Raw genomic sequence first — 14,669 nt, 5'->3', positions numbered from 1 at the left:
TATTGTTTCTGCGAGTGTGGGCGCGTCTGAGATCGGATTGACGAACGATTTTCGCTGATAAATTCGTCTTGTCCAGAGCTTCAATTTGATATGTGGCTCGTCGTCTTGTTCCTCGGGGTTTGAGAGATAGATTGATTTTAAGTTACGCTTGTTTTAGGGTTTATGTGTGACGGATTTTAGGTTAGATTTTATCTCAGGGTTTTGGAGTCTATCGTGCTGATAACGTGTTGTAATTAGAGAGTTTAGAGACTGAATATTTCTGTGTTATTATTAATGAACAATGGGGATACATATGGTAATGACGGTCTAAGTACATCGACATTAGATCGTACTTATCTTTAACTAGATAATGACTAGCAATACGTAAGATAAACACCAACTATAATGTGGATAAACACAAGAGTAGATAGGCGCCAGTATGATCCTGCGGATGGGCTTGGCCCGTCTTGCTACACGGGCTGATAAATGGATCGATCACTAAATGGTTTATAACAAAAAGGAAAAAAAAATCACCAAGCTTAATATAATCAAATAGGTTGTTTTTAATCTACCAAAAATTTCACACATTTTTTTTCTTCTAATTCACGAGATAAATTAATCACAACCATCGGAAAACATAGATAGATCAAGCTAAAACAATCTAGGTGAAAATAGAATAATTTCATAAGATATCTTACTCACACATTCAGTACTTTTATGGTTATTGCGAAAACTTTGAGTAAAACTTATGAGCGAATAGGACTTTCTTCAAATTTTATGCTGAAATTAGGTTTTGTGCCTAAGTAATTAAGTAGATCTCATGGTCCATGAATTGTGTACGAGACTGGTTAATATGGTCAATCAAGCGGTATAAAAATTGTCGAGGGGTGTACGGGAAGGATATCTATAATCTCCATGTGATTTTATCTTTTGTACGGAGGTATTGGTCTCCCATATCTGTGAAGCGGAACATAGATGACGTGTGACAAAAATACATATATGATAGCCTGCTTTTACGTGAAGCATCACCAAATCATGTGCCTAAAAAATATATATACAACCGACACACACACATATATTAATATATATCGTAATACGGGTCTCTAGACATAACCAGTTTTGTTCTTTCTTCGTTACCGAATAAGTGCCCGACATTTAAAACAGAACCCGAAGAATTATGTAAAAGCAAGAACACGTAATCGTACGTATATATTTTGTATCTGGTTAGTTGGCTGCAAATGCAGTAAGCATTTTCACATAATTAGCAAAGGATCCAAAAATCCCAATGTTCAAGACTGCAACTCTTTAGCCGTGTGGCATTGTGACACATATCGTTCGTCCACAATTTCTAAGTGCTTCTCTTTATTTCTTTTTCTTAAGTAAACCACCGGGCTTATTTTCACCTTTTAGTTTAACTATACATAAAACATGTACATAATTTTCTTTTGATTTAACTGTGATATCATATTACTGTAAGGAAAACTAAATATATTATTACAATGTAAAATACAATTAATCATGCACGCGTTCAAAGGGTTTGAACATGATATAAGATTATATGAGCATCAACATCACGGACCTTTATTAAAAAAAAAAAAACCATCACGGACTCAAGGAGACATGAAAGGCATAACACACAATAAACAAGCGTTTGAAAATGTCATGAATATTATGGTTTCACAGAGGATGTGGCGATCATGCTATTCTCTTTTAAAATAAAATATACAAAATCCTGTAAATTCAAAAAGTATTCACTATTAAGTTGCAAAAAAAAAAAAAAAGTATTCACTATTCAAAGCTTAATTTGTAATTCTTTTGTTGGTGTTACTCGCTGAAATTGCTCTAAGGGCATTTGATAAACAAATTATACTACAAGACGACAGCTCAAAACGCAACACTAGAAGCACTTACATACTTTTTTAAACAATTTTTTTTTCTATTAAACAGCTCAAAATGCAATACTAGAAACACGTCTCCATTTAAAACTAGCTTCTGGTCCATCTAACGTACACGATTCACATATTGAAGACATTGTCTATGTTGTAGATATATGTGATGGTAATGCTACTCTTGCATGGTGGGATCTCCAATTCTCTCAAACCCGTGTGGTTCTAAAACCCAAAGTGTGGAATAAAAGATAGTGATTTCTGATGTAGAGAGATCTAGTATTCCACTTCAAATTTGTAACTTTGCATACAAACAATTAGTTCAAAAAAAAACTTTGCATACAAACAACACGCATCACCTTCATTTTATACCTTTTATTTTTAAATATGGTTTTACATTTTATTCTTGTAATTAAAAACGAATATTCGATTTTATTAATTATATTTTAGGATTATCACATTGTTTGCATTGCGTTCTAGATAAAGACAGGTGACTTTCATAAAAAAACTAATTGGTATAATCTCATGGTAATGTTTTTCTATATTTTAAGAGAGTTGTTTCAGGAAATGTCTAGGAAGTAAGGTTAACGATTAGGGACAAAAAATGTCGCTGTATATTAGTGCAGTGGCTCACAGCTGTGTAGTCGATGTACCGTAACGGTACTTAATAACCGACAAGCCGATATCTACCAGTTTTTGTTTTTTCTTGAATTTTCACCCTATCTTTTCGAATCAGTTACAAATGATATCCAAAATATATAACATTTTTTTTTGAATGAATGTTGAATTTATTTGAATAAAAAAAACATTTTTACAATGAATATAGCTTTTAGCTGACCGGTTTTTGAATGTTTTGAAAGTGATTTAGATAAGAAAATCTCTTGTCTATTCACCTTGATGCGAGCCGGAGCATCATTGCTCTGTCATACCGGCTTGGAAGTCTTCCTCGGGCCGAGTCAATCCGGTTTCTGATATGTTTACCAATGAGAGTAGCCAGCATAGTAGGAGTATGTGAAGGTTTCCCATGCCTCCTGCCATTTCTTTCACGCCACAAAATAACATTAATACCATTAAAATATGATCATTTCCTTAATGAGAATTACAGTTTTCTCAAAAATACTATTATTTTTATAAAGGATTAATAAAATTCATTAATGGCATTTAAATCTTTTGGTTTTTGTTCTACAAATACACCTAAATAGATCTATAAATAATGAACCTATATATATTTAAAAGATATACTAACTTTAAATTTAATATAAGTATAAATATATTATGAAATATAAATAAATTAACAAACATGAAAATATCATTTTCTTAAATATATGCATCAATATTCAAAACAGATCATTTGAATATTATACAGATTTTCAATACAAACCAAATCATATATCATACACCATATATCATATACATATTTGAATATCATTTTTTCATGTATAATGTCATTTTATACATAATATTGATATGGCAATTAAGAGTGTTCAAGAATATTTTAAAAATTATATTAAAATCAATTTTTAAATCTAAAATAAAAACACAAACTTATAATAGGTTATTAATAACGAAAATAAACTAATATTGTCATATCAATAAGTTTTTTTTATATTATCATTTTTATTTGGATAATATAATAAAATTTCATCAAATTCTAAGGAATCACTAATTATGTAATATTAAAAAAATATATGAGTAATTTAATCAATTTTTTTTTTAAATACTATCAGATATTTTGTGTGTTTATCGGACCAGTGGTATCATATTGAAGGTTAATAGTGAATTTTTGGATTTTTACCGGGTTATTTTTAATTAACGATTTTTTCATTAAATCCGAACCGGATTATATACAATGTATCGGGCCTATAGGTTCAACCATGAATCTAGGTCGAATATGAAAACAAATCTTAAAACTCAAACATTATTATATAACAACTACCATATTTCGAACAAATACCATATTTTGAAAAGAAAAAAACAAATGACAAAAACCTAAAAACTCAATTGTTATGGTTTGAAACAAAAATAATGGTAGTTTGTAAATCAGTTTTCGATTAATAAATAAAATAAAAAAATCTGTGCTTTCTAAGCGCGGGTCAAAATCTAGTTTTCTATTATAAGTGAATCAGTTTTAACTTAAAACTTTTTTTTTCTTTCTTTTTGTGGACGGCATTTTACATTACAACTTAATAAAAAAAACTAGACATATGTTTTATTTTTTGGTTGATAACCCCTTTATTTTCAGCTTTTAAAAGTATTTTCATTTCCTTCTTTATATGGGAATGTCATCGTTGTCGTACTTCTAGACTCAGATTATAAGAGTGTGCGGATCGTAAACCTTTTTATTAATTAGTTTTAGGAGCTTTGATACTATATTAAACTTTCTGAACTTCTAACTTCAAATCAGTTAGCAATAAAGTGAACTATTTCAAGTCTTCTATATATTCACGTCTTATCAAAAATTTTGATGTACGAATTTATATTCTTACACCTAGTTTTTAAAGATTAAGGCCCATATTCTTCTTCAAACAAAAGAAGCCAAAGCATAATTGTAAACCTGTAAGACGGACGTAGGGTCGGGTAACCACTTCATGAGGATGTACGTGCATCTCTTTTTCTTCTAGTAGGTCGTATTTTTTTTTCTAGTAGGTCATAGTTAATCGGCATACCTTTCAATTTTAGTGATTGGGAAATATCTGTAACATGAAATGAAAGTTTAGGTATATAGGTTGATCAATTTCGTAATATTTTTTTTTGATCAAACCTCAATTTTATAGATTTTTGCTCTCCGTGAATGGAGAAAGTGTTCACATAACATGATAACATAGCCATTTTGGCCAAAGAAACAACTATTACAAAGAAGCAAATACAACGTATAAAAATGGGAGCAAACACCATGCTTAAACAGATAATGACGTAAAAAAAATCCTCTAAACTCAACAATCAATTTCTTAAATTTATGGGGTCACCTTGAAGGTTTAACTCAAAACATATATCCATCATCGTAAAGTGTTCTCCTTTGGGTTGACGAGGGGCCAATAATATATATTTCTCACCAATAGATTGTGGCTTTTAAGTTTCATATTATTTCTCTCTAGACCGAGAACCGCCACTACTTACACAGTTATACTAAAGTTTAAGTTAAGACAAACTGCAAACAGGATAAGTATCGTATGCTTTTATATCTATGGTGATCAATTGCTATATGAAAAACGAAGTTCATGGTGTTAGTCGAAGTGAGTACGTTAGTACTAAGAGAGAAAAAAACTGACGAGTTTATAAAGTTATGCAATCCCAAATGAAAATTAAACTAAACGTGAATATCCGACTAAAGATGAATGAGTCAAGAAATTCATCGTTTCAAAGAAAGAAAGCGTACTAGGACCATGAGGCGGTGGTTTTGTGATACTCTATTACATTTCACCTTATAACATTTCACCTTATAGCCACGAGGATATGGATCTATCTTACGATCCATTTGAATATCCACAGTGAAAATCTATCCGTAGACTTCACTGCTTTTTTGAAAATTAGTCTGGATTGTTCATGGATCTGAGGTATATCCGAAGTTAAAAAAAAAAAAAAAGCTTACTGAAAATCCTATAAAATATACGTAGACGATGAATCACTGTATTTCATAAACGGTGCATATATATTTTGTAATGATCAAACTACTATCGATTCGTGTTAATCATTATTTTTAAAATAATTCTTTTGTGTATATAATATAATATAATATAATATTTTTATCGTCTAGATGTGTTACATTGATATAAGCCATGTATTTGATTAATAGAAAATCACAAGTATATGTGTGAAGACAAACGTGGTTGTCATTGTCTAAATCATTGTATGTCACTAGATTTGGTTCACCCCACTATGATAAATTATTATTATTTTATTATTTCAAGAAATAATACCTAATTCCAATATGAACTACAATAGTATTAGATGTCAACTTGAAGGGATTTGCAAAATTGATGGAGACCGGGACTTTTCTCTCTCCTCTCTGAGATGAAATGAAGTTTTCTCCGGTACTTTTCTCTCTCCTCTCTGAGATGAAATGAAGTTTTCTCCGGTGCTCTATCGATTCTTCGATTTCTTTTCTTTACGTTTTGCCTCTGGGAAGCCGTTGCTCTTTAAGCAGGCTTCACTGGCTTTGCTTCCGGAAGAAGATGATTCGTTTTACATCTTTCTCGCCGGCTTATTCTCCCGCATCGTACGGTCCTTTCGTTTCGATGACGGTTTTGGTTTGGTTTCTATGGTTTCTCGAGTGGTGATTCAGTTGATTACGTGCTTGATGTGACGGATGAGCTCTCGAATTGTTCGATTGATGCTCTCCGATGATTTGAAATTAAGTGGTGATGGTGCATGGATGGTGAGTGAGGGATTTCTAATCGTTTGGGTGATGGCTTCGTTTCTGGATGAGGTCTCGACTTCTCGTTTTGACGCTCTCCGGTGAAAAGAAGCAAAGGTGAAGAAGTGGTGAGTTTGGATAAGCGCTTGCTCCCGGCGAGGTCCGGTGAAACGCCGTCCAGTTTCCGGCGTGTTCTCTTTGGCGGTGGTGGTGACGTGTGTCAGGCTCCGCTGTCGTGGTTTCGACACGTCTCGTATTCGGGGGAGAATCGAAGCGGTGTCACGTGTTGGTTTGGGTCAGTGTAGATTGGGCTAGTATTGGGCTTTTAGGTTTAATTTTGTTTTGGGTGTTTGTGTTTGGAGCCCTATCTATAGAGTTTTTTTTTGGTTAAAAAAAATGATGTCAACTTTTGCCCACATAAAATTACGCATCGTGAAAGCTTCATGCTGGTGTATGGTCGTGATGATGTGCCATTGTGCGTGCTTATCTCGTGATACCGGTAGTGAATTTTGCGTACGAATCTACTCGCTTTGTGGTGGACAAATTTCGGTTTTCTTAATTAAGAATTAATATAATCATTATTAAAGCAAATCAGAGATATCATTAAAAATCATGTAATATTAGATTACTTCTAATGAAGAAAAGAGGACAAACTTTTAGATCGTGTAGGAACTTTATTTTGCGGCACTAACGAACTTTGTTCTTCTTATTTTGTTTTGTCATTTCTCTCTGATTCGACAAGATCATTAAATTAAATATTAATGCAAAGGAATTTGGGTAAAAAAGCTTAATTTCCACACATACCTAAAAAGCTTGAACATAGTTTTTTTTTTATAACCACGGAGATCCAAAAGTTTTATAGGCCCAAAGACTAATTTCACGAAATCTTGCATCAGGATATGCAACTAATCCATCTAAATGACATGGCTATGTGGACAACACTAAACGAACCCAAGACGAAAGTTCCAACTAGAACACCTTTACTGTTAGGCCAAGACGAACATAGTTTTAAGTTTAGATATTAGCTAAAACGTCCTTTTTATACTATTTTAAATTATAATCATGGTGAATTTTTATAAAAAATAATTATCAGAATCTTCAATAGTTAAATATAATCCTACAATCTTTAAAAATTAGTTTTTAGAATATAAATATTGTATGTACACATAATCAAAATCTTGTAATAACGTTACATATTTTAAAATATTTATTTCTAATGTTTCAAAGATTTTTCTAATTGATTTAATTCAGAGTTAAATAATTTTAAACAAGAATCAATATATTTTCAATTATTAAAGGCATTTCTAATGATTATCCTCAAATTTTCTTTCAAAATAAGGTAAAGTCAAAATATATTTTTGCTTTACTCCAATTATTATTTTCATTTTATGTAAAAAAATATTATAAATATATTGTATTATTATTACTTACTATTAATTATAAATGATATTTATTTTAAAACACATACATTTTATCCAATTATAATTTTATTTTACTTAAACATTTATTTTATACATAAATTTTGTTTCTAATAGAATAGATATTGATTTATATGAATTTATTGTTGTATTAATGAAAGCATTAATAATTTCAAGAAAGTATAAAATATAAATATATTTTTTTATATATAGAAAAGTTTAGATGATAATTTAAAGATCAATTTGTAAATAAAAGTTTAATAATAAAAATAAGTTTGTGAATAATGTTCTTTTAAATTTGTATCCTCATTTTTCTTCTTTCAAAATGATGCATCAGTGGATATAATTTTCCTTCATATTTTAATATTTTCCCTCAAAATAAAAGACAATTAGACATGGTCTAATAAGAATCCAACCAAAATCTAAACAACCCACTAGCGCTTGCATTGTCCTCTTAGATGGATTGAGATATTCTATCTCAGTCGGAAAGTTTCTCTCCAATATGAATCGTTGAAAATCATATGCAGAGAAATTAACTTTAATTTTGATATATGTGAAATATATATGAAGACAAGAATATTTTTTTTTTTTTTTGATCAATGAAGACAAGAATTTTAATTGCAGTTTTTTCTTAGGAGGGGACCAATATTACAACCCCATTCCTTGTATGGATTCATTGTTTTCCTTTCCAAAACTGTTTGACGATGGCTTCCACGATAATTCCGTTTCTGTCTACCAGTTTTTAGCAAACCTATATATCAACTTGTACCTTTTTTTTTTTTTTTTTTTTGTCTGCTTAATTATGATATTACAAATTATGAGAAACATTACATATACGATATTACAGCCGATAATTCTACATGCCTTATGAGGATTCACGCCTGACTGCATCACCCTGAGCAGCCCTATGAGATCCAGTACCGTCAAACATTTTCTCTAATTTTCTGCATAATTCACCTTCTCCGGGAATTGAAACCCAGACCTCCTCCTGTAAAAATTTTTCTGCATAATTCACCTTCTCCGGGAATTGAAACCCAGACCTCCTCCTGTAAAAATTGCGTTGTCTGGGGTTCGAACCTCATACCTGGGTGTAGAAGCCTTTAAACCTTGACCATTAGGCCACAGTGCTTCCACAATTATAATTAGCGTCTAATTGAGTAATTTCTTAAAGCCCTAACAATTACTATTATATAAATAAAACGCCAGTGGGGTCTGAATTAACTAAAACTACAGTCTTACAAACTAAATTAGTGATTTTTTTATTATTGTTATTTTGTACATTCATCAATGTTTTTTTTTTGTTGGTGTAAAGTTAAATTTTATACCAAAGTTACAAAGATAACTAGTAGCGGATAAGACCAAAAATCTAAGCACAAACGACACCCGAAACTCCAATGACCACTACAATAATACAAGACAAACTAGCCTAATTTAACGGAAGGACAAGCTTGGCCGAGAACAACATTGCCAAATGGGCCGGATACCTTTGATATACCATGAGACCACACTCGGTAGAATGCGGCTTCCCCGAAAACGCTACTCCAATAGATTGATATCCCATCCATGCAGCTTTGCCGAGACCGGACCGAAGAGAACCATAAACAACGCTTCCACCACCGGTAGAGGAGTCATGGACCCGAACAAATCTTGACTATAACATAATTTATAGATGGAGCTAGCTAAGTTGTTCAACTTATTATATTCAGAACAAATCTTGAACTTTTGATCTATGAAATTCAAGATTGTAGGTTAATATATATATATATATATATTTCAGAATCCAAATGGTTTCTTAAAACAAAGATAAGACTTAGACTTACCTGCAAATGAATTATGAAAACAAAAAGTGGTATTGCCAAAATCTTTATTGCAACTAGTGGTGGGATTCGCACCCTATCACCGCGCAGCTCTAAAAAGATCCATTAAATCCGAAGGTCTTTACTAAACCAAGAGAGTAGGTTAAAAGCTCCTAGGGTTTTCGTCGTTAGCCGTCAACTTCGTTTGGCTCCGGCCGCCTCGTCCTCTCGCGGTGGTCGGAAGCATTCCCTCGCTTCTCCTTATCGTCTTTGTTCTCTTTTTGGTTGTCCTACGTCAGATTTGTGAGATTTTTGGGTTAAATCTCGTGGTTTTTCTGTGGTTTGGCGGCGTGCAAAGACAGTGTCCTCCTTTTCTCAGGCACATGGCTCTGTTTCCGGATGCAGTGTTTTCCGAGTGGTGTGGTGGTGTGTGGTGGATAGTGGTGGTCATAGGTTTTTATTCATTATATTGTGTTCTATGGTAGGGACGTGTTGAGTGGCAGAGAGTAGTTGATATCACGTTTCAATAGTCTTTACGGACATATGTTTTAAACGTGGTGTTAATGGATGTGATCGACTATCTATATGGTTTGTACTTTGCGGTTCAAATTTGTTCAGCGGTAGCTTAATTGAAGCTAACTCGGAACAAAATAGACAAGGGCAATTGAAGAAGAAGACTTATCTACACTATGAGAATTATGTTCTTATTTTTGTTAAAGGTATTAGAAGTCCGTCTGCTACTGCTGGAACGGGAACACCTAATTTATCTTATTTCGAAACAAGATCAGTTTGTTATTGCTAATCTGACATCATCGATGTTGTCTTTGTTAGTTTTGGGTCCAAAAGACCATTAGTTTCTCATTATGTATTGTTCTTCTGCGATGCAATAGATGCAAATCATTATCAATAAACAAAGCGTTAAAAAAAAAATTCGAAGGTCCGACATAAGACGAGAAAGGCCTGACCCAAAAAACAAAATCTAACAAGGAAAACGACAGAACTCGAACCCATACTCGAAAGAAAACGTGCATGATCGATCAACAAGTACGGATGATATAGTTTGACCAATATTCAATATCTCGGGACGAGTCAAGCTGCATCCGTGTTGTAGAGAATATGTGACATTACCTAACATGGTCGAATATATGACCTCATCCTAAGGATGACAAGTTGTTTTTTGCTATATTCGAAGCACCCTTTGCCTATAAAAGGAGGGATAGTCAACAAAAGAAAGATCAAATTTTCTCCCGAAAGCTCCTACAGAAAGATTTTAGAGAGATAAACTAGTGACCTCGATATTCATTGTATAGCGAACTCAATTCACGATAATCGAACTTTCCTCATATTTGTAACCTCTTTCTCGATCCTAATGTTTCCCTAATATAAACAAAGATTTCCGACATGATTTATTCCTAATCTATTCACTGTAGCTCTTAGTCGAACAAACTTAGTCAAACAAGGATATATCCACTCTAAGGGCATCATTAACCCTGGTCTCTTAACCGGGGTTCTTAACTCATGATTTGACAATTTTTTGTTTTTTTTTTGTTTTTTTACACTTTTCGACTAAGAGACCTTAGAGCACCTTTAACCCTGGTTTTTAAGCGGTTCTTAAGGGGTGTGGGCTCCACAAAAAAACTAAAACCCACCCCTTCCTCCTCTTCTGCAAGAGGAGAGTTTGGTGTAGTTCTTGTACTGTTCGCGGGCCCCACTGACACGTGGCGCCCCGCGATTGGTTAGTTTTTTTTTTTTTTAAATCAGACAAAAATGAAGAAAAAAATAAAAACATAAAAACCCCTAAAGGGCTCTTAGGGTTAAAGATACTCTTATATCTCTTATTTAAGAGACGGTTCTTAATTTTTCTTAGTTAAAATCTAAGAAAAGTTAAGAACCGTCTCTTAGCCGAATTTAAGAACCGTCTCTTAGCCGAAGTTAAGAACCGTCTCTTAGCCGAAGTTAAGAACCCCAGTTAAGAGACTAGGGTTAATGATGGTCTAAAGGCATGATTAACCCGAGGTTAGGATGAAGTTCTAAGCGGAATTTAAAAAATTGTTTCTTAACTTTTAACTAAAAAGGCTAAGAACCGGTTCTTAAATAAGGATTTTAAGAACCGATTCTTAGTTTTTTTAGTTAAAAGTTAAGAAACAGTTTCTTAACTTCCGCTAAAAACCTTTCCGGGTTAATCATGGTCTAAGTCTAAGGAGTTTGATGTGACCAATTTCAATAAAATCTTGTAATATTACCATTTATTACTGGGTCCCTTTATTACTGTGTGTTTCAACTGGATCTTTTTTAGTGTTTACTTACAACGCTTTTTTTGGTAAAATCTTACAACATAATAACCTCTTGTAAAATTGTGTTATCTAACTCATTCCTCATAATAAATTATAAATATTTGATTACATAAATATTAACTAAAAAAACTTCTAAGAAAGAGTATATGACTAGTATTTCTTATGGACTTTTGTCGGTTATGTAAATTTATTTTAAATTGAAATAACTTATTCAAAATAACGAGCTCTATCAATGGATTATACTGCATATAGATTATGTTTAGAATATTCACGAATGAACTTGGCGAATTAAATTGGGGTTTTTTTTTTTGTCGTCTAAGAGACTTCATTTAGAACTGTATAGAATAAAGTAATGGAGTACAAAATACAAGTGGATTATTCGTATAATTTGGGTGTTGATATCCTATTAGCTCGCTGATAAAAGCAAATGGCATTGACGTCGTTCTAAAACATTTTCACCTTTTTCGTCCACACGTTACTCAAAAAACTTTATACGGCATAATTAAATTTCAATTTTTAATAACACTCAATTAGTTTCAAGTTAGTCATAATACAAATTAGGGCAAATGTTTCCTTGTATATAGGTGCGTTTACAGGTATGTGGTCCAAATGTACCTTTAGACCGACCTACCAATAGTATCTAATTTTTGTGTTGGATTTGGTAAATTAAAATATATTAATTGCTTCAAATATATTATCATGTTAGAATTCCCACATTTTGAACAATCATCGATTAACAGACTTGTTCAGTTTGAAATAACATTTATAATTTTGTTTCTTTGTTTAAAGGTTAGATTTTTATAATCCCACTCTTTTGACAAACGTTCTTTGACAGCAGTTACATTACGGATTAATCTATCTAATTATGTATTAGTTATCCCGTCGCTCTCGTTGTTGATTAGTTAAAACATTTTTATTTCCCACTGAACTTATTCTAATAAAATACCCCGTTACCTATTTGATGGTCAACCGTCGTCTTCCGTTTTTTGTTTTAAGGTCCATCGATCAATTACTTAAATAGAGCCAATTTGATTAACTAAAACTAATTTAATTGAGTGACGCTAGTTTTTAGTGATTGATTAGATTAATTAGTTCAGCCAAACCTTCAAATGACTCTTGTTACGTCCGCTATCCACAAGTTGCATTGCATCGGCATCAATTTGTTTCATATAAACTTTATCTAATTAGAGTGACGGTTTTTGTGTTTTGTTGATTTGCTTAGCCTCTTCGATATTTCGGTGGTAGAGACGGATCCCCAAAATCTGAATTCTTCTCTAATCGCTACCGTAGATAAAAAAGAGTAAGTTTTAAATTTGAATTTATGTTTTAACAATTTAGCCCTTAATTTAGGTTCTTCCATATCGATGGCAAACACACAACCTAACCATGTCATACTTGTGTACTCATTCGTTCATGCTCATAATGCTATTTTGTACAAGTCGCATTACTCTCACTTGCAAAATAGTGTGGAAGCGATAAGAAGAGATCACAGTTCTCCTTGGCTCGTAATGTTATTTTTGGCTGCAACAACTACTCAATGACAAGACCGGTCAGTATTGCTTACGCTTTGAGAATTAGTAAAAAAACATGTCTGTTAGTTGGTACTGTATCAATCCCGGTGGATTCTATCATTAAGTTCTTTTAGGCTCTTTATGTCACCTACCAGTGATTTTTTTTAGATTTATTTAGTTTTTTTTTTATAAATTGGTCGTTTGAATTTTGCATTTTTATGGCTTGAAACTAAACTATATAATATAGTTTATGACAAAATGAACTAAATCCGCTGTCGGACATTAACATTTCAGTGTATTTGGACTATATATCCATATATCAGACTTGGATATTTCCCTTTTTTTAATTGAAATAATGGTTTGTTTCTGCAGAGTCGATATCCATCAAATTCATCTGTTTCAGAAATTGAAAACACTATTCAAATTTCTGAAAATGAAACATAAGGTAATATTAAAAAGATATAGAAAATAATATTTATAAAAGCGTGAATAATGCGCCTGTTCTTGTTTTCGTTGTTTTTATCGTTCCAGTTCATTGTCAATTGTAATTTATATAATAGTTTTTAATCAAATACTAGTCAGATAAATAATCAATCTGGCCGATTGTATGGCTGAACATCTTAGCTGGAGCTAGACTCGTATTGAAAAACTATTCGTTTCTCCTAAGAAATTGACATTTTGACTTTTTTAAATCACTAAAAAGAACGTCTATAAAATATTATCCTAGTAGTATTGCTGAATCGGATTTCGGTTGGTTTTTGGTTTGTATGTTTGTAGTTTTTTGTTTGAGAAAAACAGTGACTAAAGTGAAAATGATTCGGGAAATGATTCCAGTTGGCAAAATTTTTGTTTTGCTTCCGTGTACGTTTTAAGACAAACATATCTTTAATTTGCAAAAAAGAAAAAGAGTTAACTAGCCCAATAAAACAAAAGAAAAAGAATCTAGCCGGTTTCTTTCTTTCTTTTTATTTTGAGCAAACGGTTCTTTATTATATGCTGAATAGCTGATGTTGGTTTATATGATATCTGACTAGTATTTGATTAAAAAAGCTATAAATGATATTGGTTCAGTTTACTTCAGTAAACAATCATTATATCTCCAAAAATATCATAGGAATGAAAAAAAAAATTGTTCCCAAAAATGAAGAAAAAGATAATCAAAGATTAGGTTGTTTATAAGAGAAGTATCCGGTACACTAACTAGTAAACCTAATCGAAATAACCGATTTGGTTCAAATAATCCAAAACCGGAAGAAACACGTGAGAGAGTAAAAAAAAAACAGAGAAATAAATCAGATAGTCTTTATACTTTTTTTATAACATGTCTTCCCCAAATTAATCTAAAAACTATATTATTAAAAAGCGACTTGCAAGTTGGAGTTTGGTTCGTGAAGGCTGTTAAATAACAGCCATAGATTTATAGCTTTTTCT

This window comes from Brassica oleracea, chromosome C7 (genome assembly GCF_000695525.1).
Source record: "Brassica oleracea var. oleracea cultivar TO1000 chromosome C7, BOL, whole genome shotgun sequence".
Taxonomy (NCBI): Eukaryota; Viridiplantae; Streptophyta; class Magnoliopsida; order Brassicales; family Brassicaceae; genus Brassica; species Brassica oleracea.
The sequence above is the reverse complement of the archived record's forward strand: the minus strand, read 5'-3'. Positions refer to the sequence as shown.